This window comes from Pinus tabuliformis, chromosome 8, assembly GCF_031772625.1.
Source record: "Pinus tabuliformis cultivar Carrire ecotype Pingquan chromosome 8, CPIR1, whole genome shotgun sequence".
Classification (NCBI taxonomy): Eukaryota; Viridiplantae; Streptophyta; class Pinopsida; order Pinales; family Pinaceae; genus Pinus; species Pinus tabuliformis.
The window spans coordinates 560423603-560432018 of NC_142294.1; the positions used below are offsets into that span (position 1 = coordinate 560423603).

Consider the following 8416-nt stretch of genomic DNA (forward strand, 5'->3'; position numbering starts at 1 on the left):
CTATTGTTATTATTGTGCCCTTACATTATTATTGTTATGTCGGCTCTGATTATATTATGACCCCTTAGACTCCTATATATATGAAGGAGGTCTTGTCATTTATATCATCAAAGAATAATTCATTTTTGTAATGTAAAAGAGGTTTCCCCCTCGAAGGGGCTAAATTCTAAGGCGTTGATCTATCTTTTCTATCTTTTTGTGAGTTGGTTTCATAACAAACAGGAATACCTGTAGGTAACCCTTTTCATGTTTGATTTCCTAGTCTATTTGGACATGCATGGATTTTCATGTTGGTGTATGGTTCTCTTGCTTTAGATGGAATGGATTTGCATGTTTGTGTATGGTTCTCTTGCTTTCGATGGCATGGTTTTGCCGGGTTATGACATTGGATTTCAGCCTAGCCTAGCCTAGCCTTTTTCTAGATGCCATGATATGTTGGGATCTTATTTTATTTTTTGAGCTTTGGAATTTTCATATGGATTTTGAAATTCAAGGTGGAGGTGGTCTCAAGGTTCCTTCCAAAAGGCCAAGGAATTATTTGACCATTTTTGGTGGGGATACAATATGGTAAATCCCAAGGGAGTAGTCTCGGTTTAGGACCTAGTGATCTGGGTTTGGATTGCAGTAAAGATTGAGAGGAAAGGAGATAGAAGATTCCTCAAGGATAGTGATGGATTTTGGATGGCATTCCAAGTTCAGTTCGGTTGTGATCGGAGCACTGTTTTTGATGTGATCACAGTTTGATGCAGGTGGAGGTGGTTTAACCTCTGGATTCACTTAGTTGTTCTTGGATTGGTTGTTCTATGAGATCCCACATTCATGCTTGGAATATGGCATGGGGGTGACTAGCGGAAAGAGAGATTTATTTTAGCCATGTCTATGGTCGGGTGGTACGTGGAAGTCCTGAACCTGGTCGGATTTTCCTATCATTAATGAAAGCTAGGTTCTCTTACTTTTGTATTGATTTATATGTGGATTTAATGGTTGTCATATCTCTGATATTTATATGGTTTTATGTTGGTTATAAGCATGGTTAAATGATTGGTTTATGTCATGGTTATTTCATATATTTACTTGTAACTGTTAAATGGATGGATGCAAGACCTAATTGATAGTGTAGTAGTTCAATGGAGAAGGAGGTGATCATTTTGGTTATGTTTCATAAGTTGTTTCAGTCATTTATGCTCTATCTTGTAGCATACCTATAGGTTGCATTGATGCCAAATGTTTGACAGAATGTCAGTCTCGGTTGGGGATGCTTAGGCCTAGTCCTAAGGGATATTTTGTATTTATCAACATTTTTGTCATTTTTTTAATGAATTATGGAACTTACAACAAGTTATGGGCTGAGGCTAGGACTATGGGATAGAAAAGTGGCTTAAATTTTAGAGTCGATGGCACATAACTAGAAAATTTTGTCCATAGTCATTGGAAGGCAGGCCTGTGAGAGAAAATTTGGGTGTTTGGTCAGTCCCTTGCCCATATCACGAGAGAGACTATGGCCTATGAGCTGCAGAATAGCAGTGAGACCCAGGGACAAGCTGTCTGACTGGTTGGATTTTCACCGAAGGGTTTTGTTGATTATGTTGGATGACTTTATGTGATGTGATTCCACTTCCTTAAGGTGACATAGGAGGTCGAATATTATCATAGTTTCATCTCTCCTCATGTTTACTCGGTTGGCATGTATACATTGGGTAGACCTGGGAGGGGGTGTTACAGTTTAAGAACAATGGTTTCAATGAGTGGGATCGTTAATCTCTATAGGTTTTTTACTCTATTATGATAAATGGATCTCCATCATAGAGCATTCCTCCCTTGAGAGGCATTAGGCATGGTGACCCTCTCGCTCCATTTCTCTTCATAATAGTTATGGAAGGGCTCAAGAGATTGTTTCATAATACAAGAGAGGGAGCTTATATTTATGGTCTTCTATTGTATGGGAGTGAATTACCAATTACTCATATTTACTTTGTTGATGATGTAATCTTGTTTGGAATCCCTACAAAAAGAGAACCAGTAAGGTTGAAGAGGCTCCTCCAAATATGTATGTCTTCCTCAAGTACTAAAATTAATAATGTCAAAACAAAAGTATTCATCTTTAACTGCCCATATTTGGTGCACCAAAGACTATGCAAGGTAGTGGCATATACTTGATGAATATTATGATCTAAACACTTGGGAGTAGTGATAGCATTACATTACCATAAACATCCACATGGGCAACAATATTGTAGAAGTTGTGATGGAGGATGAATAACTGGGTGACTAGGCATCTAAATTTTCCCAGTTGACTCATCATGGTAAAATAATTTCTCCAAGCGCTTCTAAATTATCAACTTTCATTAATGCCAATCCCATATAGATTTTTTCATACCCTAAGATCTCTCTAGAAAAAAAGTATTTGGAAAGGATTGGCCTCAATGAATAAATGGGCCTTGGTTGGCTGGGAAAACTTAATCTTACCAAAATTTTCAGGTGGTTTGTGTCTCAAGGTGGTTTGTGTCTCAGGGGTCCTTTTCCTATGAGAAATTCCTATGCAATTAAATTATGGTGGTAATGGGTATATCAAGGTAATCAAGTTTGGAAGAATATTTAGGAGAGGAAATACATAGTGCTAGCCTGACCAGAAAATATATTACAGTTGCAAGGTTCTATAATAGGTTTAAAAATATGGAATTATGCATATGAGGTGAAGGATTTGATGAAAAAATATGCCTTCTAGGAGATAAGAGATGGAAAAAAACTTTATTTTGTGAGGACTCATGGCAAAAATATGCTCCCTTAAGTAACATTTGAAATTTCAATGAGACTCAATCGTTGAAATAGTCCTATGGATACATTAAGTGGAAGAACTTTGGAGTAATCGAGAACCACTTCATGGTTGGAGGTTATGGAAAAATCAAACTGAATGGGAAAACTAAAATAGTTCATTACCTTGGGATGAGTTTCACAATTATTTGCAACGAATAAAGATAAGAATCTCTTCTAAACATGATATACTGCATTGGGTAAAATGACAAGAAGCTATATTTTTTAGTAGGAGAGGCATACTCTATATTACTTTGCATTCCACTTTAATCGTCGGCTGGTGGGGAGATTCTAAGAATCGCCTTGCCACTCGGTAATTCTCAAAATCACCCCATGTCTATGATGTCTTGGTGACCACTTGCATATTATACAAGCCCAGTTCTCACGAGCTTATATGATGTTGCTTACAAAGTCCTTTACAAGAAAGAACCCCAGAACATGAACTTTACAGTGTATTTTTAAAGAGATTAGGGTTCTTCAACAGTTCTATACCATTTGTTGCAAAGCCTCACACTCGAGCTGTTGTGTTAATCTTCAATTTGATTCATTTGAATGATGTTCTTGCTACATGGGAAAGTATCAACAAAATCTATTATAATTATAATAATAAAAAAACAAAAACAAAAAAACAAACAAACGGTCGTAACTCCAAAGAGATTAGCCTGCAATTTTATGATTAGGAAATATTTCCAATTAAGAAATGTCTACAATGTCCTACACTATAGTTTAGTTGGAAATAGCAACTTGTGTACCTCATTAAAGTGAATTCCTTGCTATTTGCTATAAATATTACCTCGTTAAAATAAATAAATAAATAAATAAAAATAAATAAATAAATAAAATAAAAAATAAAAATAAAATAAAATAAAAATTACCTATAAAGATTACCTGAATTCCTCGCTATTTACTATAAAGATTACCTTGTGTACGTCGTTAAAATTTAAAAAGATTGAGTTATTTTATCAATGTGCTATTTCCAATCCCCTTCTCAATCACCCAACGATTTTGAGAATCTCGGGGCAGAATCGCCCCATGTGCCCAAGCCTGCATGCAATCTAGCAAATTTAACACTAGAATCGCGCCCATGTTAAAATGAAGGCCCAGGCCCTGCGCGACAGCTCCATGTCGTCCTACATGTCCAGCAAGAAAACAATGGAAATCAATCCGGAGAACGCCATCATGGAGGAGCTGAGAAAGAGAGCCGAGGTGGACAAGCATGACAAATCGGTGAAGGATCTGGTGATGCTCTTGCATGAGACCGCACTGCTCACCTTAGGATTCAATCTGGAGGAGCTGAACACATTCGCTGCCAGGATACACAGGATGCTTAAGCTTGGGCTAAGCATCAAGGATGATGTCACCGCTGAGGTGGATGCAGACATGCCACCTCTGGAAGATGATGCCTCCATCCAGGAGGAGAGCAAGATGGAGGAGGTAGACTAAGTCTCTGACTCCAGAAGCAAATGAATTTTGTGATAGATTTCTAGAAATGCATTATTTTCGGGAGGGTTAACTTTTGTAAGATTTTCTTTGATTTTCAGTTTGGTAGTGGTTAACAAGTAGAGGTGTAGATGTAGAATTTGGCATTTACCTGCACGTGTGTGTAGCTATATTTTGTATTTTAATATCCATTTCAAGAAATGAAACTTCTTATTCTCTAAATCGATGCAGCAAATCAGTGATCTTTATTTTTGTTTAGATGATCATTTTTATTAATATGGCTAAAAGAATAGTTATGTGTCTAACATGTTGTATGTTGTAAGTTAGTTTTTAACATGGGCCAACTGTTTTACAAGAAATTTCCATCTCCATATGGGCCAAGAAATTTTAACATGGGCCAACTGTTTTTAACACTAGAATCAATATATCGCTAGGGTGATTCTGAGAATCGCGGGGTGGCAGGGAGATTCTCAGAATCACCCCATGTGTGCATGCCTACATGCAATCCAACAAATTTAGAGCATTACAACATTAACTCTAGTGTTAAATTTGCTAGATTGCATGTAGGCGTGGGCACATGGGGTGATTCTAAGAATCGCCCCGCCACCCTACGATTCTCAGAATCACCCCAGCGATATAAACCGTGGAATGGTCGTGGCTCCAGGAGGCCATGGCTCCAGGAGGTGAAAATGTTTATAGCAACTTTAGGTGATGGGGCTTTATAAGAAGGTATGTTCTTTGAAATATTAGAAGTACAATAAGCTTGTTAGCACATCGAACTTGAGTGTGAAGTTAACTCATTAGATATGTTCAGCGATTGAGATAGTGATTACATCAATGATAGAATGTGAAGTTAATTCATTAGATAAGTTTAGTCACAGAGATAGTGATTATATGTTCACAACTATGAATAGAAACATAATCAGAAATATTACGGTAATACGCAATTATCAGTTTAAAGTTATGAATCGAATCGTGATGAGAATTATAAGACTATTAGCATTATATTTTATTAAATAAATCAATAAGTGACCACTTCACATTTATATGTATTCGAGCCTGAAACCATACTAGTCTTTCTAAATTGCCAAATGGTAGAATAAATAAGATGCATCAATACTTTAATTTGAAGAGGGCCTTAATATTTTTTTTGCTTCTCGATTTCTTTCTTGATTGAAGTCATCATAAACACTACGCCAAACCCCAACCCAAAGTTGAAAAGTCGCTCATCCCATGGTTTTCTGAAACCTATAAAACAATTGAAGTTAATAACCGAAGGATAATGCAGGAATCCTTTAAAAAGTTCCAGAAAGTATAGACCGAATTATGATCTGAAAATATCCCTCATCATTGCACTTGGTAATGGTGTCAATTTTCGTGGATTGCATGCATGCGTGGGCACATGGGGCGATTCTGAGAATTGCCCCGCCACCCCGCGATTCTCATAATCACCCCAGCAATATATTGATTCTACACATGATGTAACTAAGTTTTTTTTCCTTCCTAAATAAAATAATGGCAACAAACACATCCTCACTGGCCAACATGTCATCAATATTAAATGTTGAATTCAAGTTAGTGGGGAGACCTTTTTATCCTAACGTGACTTAATGGAATTTGTGTAGTATACCACTTTTTGACTCCTATAATGTGTCCCATTCTATAAGAAAGTTGCGAGTCGCATAAATGGTTAAAGTCCACTCACCAATATATTCAACTATTAATGGAATCTAGGAAAACGTTTAAAGGTTTCAGAACAGGACATGGTTAACTTTGTCCTCTATGATAGCAATATGCAATAAGAGATGATTCTACACCACAAATTAGCAACAAGAAAAATTGAGTTGGTTGTGTCAGACATTAGAATTAACTAACTTGTTAGATATATATATATATATATATATATATATCTATATATATATATATATATATATATATATATATATATATATATATGTATATATATATATATATATATATATATATATATATATATATATATATATATATATATATATATATAGATATATTAGTATATTTAGAAGGTTAATTGGGAGTGGTGGATGAAATGCTATTATTTTATTACTAGTGATATGATGACTATAATACCATGATTGTAATGACTTTGTGAATTTATGATTAAGAGTTCCTTGAGAATGTATATATGAGATTTTGTGAAAAGCAAAAGATTTCTATAGAAATTTTACAGTATATTTCAAAGTCATATGATGGTAGCAATGACTCTTGGAAAAGTTATGTGGGAAGATGTTAAATATATATCATTAAAATAAACTAGTATAATATTATGTTATATAGATAGATAGATAGTGAGTGTTAATGTAGTTTATATCAATATTCAAATATGTAAATTTTTTGGAAACTGAAACAAATTAATAACTTGGAAATCAACGTTAAATGTTGTGCTAAATTATGTAACCTTTAAGCCTAACAAAATGAAAGTTCAAATCAATTTTTTTGAAATAGCATAAAATACAATTTTATACATTTAGGATTACACATATATGCTTTATTAATGCATCAATATTTAAAACACAACCTCCAAACCTAGGCTAGATTCTAGTTCATAATTACATTCCCATTGGAGATGCATAAAAGGAAATAGTTATGCTTGTATTCTCCAACATATTATCATAATTTGTAATCTTACAGGTGTCTTACATGTGTGTTATATATTGCGATCGTGAGTTATAATTGTGAGTTTCTAGATTACTATCTTTAGCTAATCAAATCCACTTTCTTAGAGCATGAATAGGCCTAATGGTTAAGAGCATGTGTTTTCGCCTAAGAGGTCACAGGTTCAAAAACCAGAAGGGGTTAGAATAGGAATGCCTTCGTAGACATAATAATCAAATCGTTGCATGGAGGTGGGTCTCTTGTCCCACAAACAAGGGGGTCTCATACACAAATTTGGTGTCTGGCTTGGCTATGACCTTAAAATTGGATAATAATAATAAGTAGGATATAGATTGTTAGAAATTTGTAATCTATAAGGGTGAAATCATGGAGTTAGGTTACACTTTTTGGCAAGAGATGGCACGTTTGGGTAGAAAAAATGATTGCTCGATTGAACCCTTTTTAAGCGCTCAATCGAGTTGTTTGAGCACTTAAACAATGTAACCCAATGTTATTTAGTAGCTCGATTTAGCCATGTCTTTGCGGCAGTCAAATGAAGGAGATTGGGTTTTGGATTTATTTTCTGGCTCAGGTAATTTTTATTATATGGAATTGAATTTCAATATGTTATTTATTAATTTATATGTCATTGTACTAATTTAATTCATTATTTCTTTTGTGCTTGATAATTAGGTACAACACTAACATTTTGCCTTCAAAAAGGAAGAAATTGCATTGCCATTGAAAAAGGTCGAATACAGTGCAATTTTATTTAGCAAAGAATTAATGCTCTTCAATTTCTTCCAGATGCAATGAAATAAATTGGGTTGAAGAAAGGGTCTTAAGTGAATCACGTGTGGCGAAAAAGGCAAAGGAACCCCAACCACCATTACATGGAATGATTGGAAATACATATATTGGGAAATTCGCAGACATCAAAGATCCATTAGAGGAAAATGAGCAAAATGAAGCAGAAAAGATTGTGGAAGAAGACAATGATGAAACTCCAGAGGACGAAGAGTTTGGATTATGTGATATTATTGATTAAATCAAGCTCATTTTTGGAAACTATTACTTAGTTATACTTGTAATGTTTTGACTTTAAAATTTTATGAGAAGAATAAGCACTCAATTAAGGTTGTTATGTGTTCAATATTTGTATTATGTGATTTTTTCATTCACTTTTATGTTAATCATTATTTTTTGAAAAACAATAGTGATTATTATTATTTTTTGACATGAAATTCATAAAAAAAAAACTAATATTGAATCATTTTTAGTTAAAATTTTCCTATAAAAATTGTGATTTTGACATGTCATCTCTAGCAAAAAATTACAAAAAAATTATCAAAATGTGTAGCTTTTTAGTTATATTTATGTTAAAAATGGTTATTTTTTGTCAATTGTTAAAAATTATTGTTTTTTAGAGACAATTATTTCATTTGGATTGAAATATTAATTAACGATCTATAAATATGTAGAATATCGAAAATTCAAAATATCGACCTTCTTCTTTAAATATGCAAAAGAA

General features: G+C 34.1%; 1 pseudogene; it reads left to right on the forward strand.

The window, feature by feature from the left end:
• Window positions 1–3903: 3903 nt before the first annotated feature.
• On the forward strand, window positions 3904–4254 carry LOC149236697 (heat shock protein 82 pseudogene; annotated as a pseudogene).
• Window positions 4255–8416: the final 4162 nt, after the last annotated feature.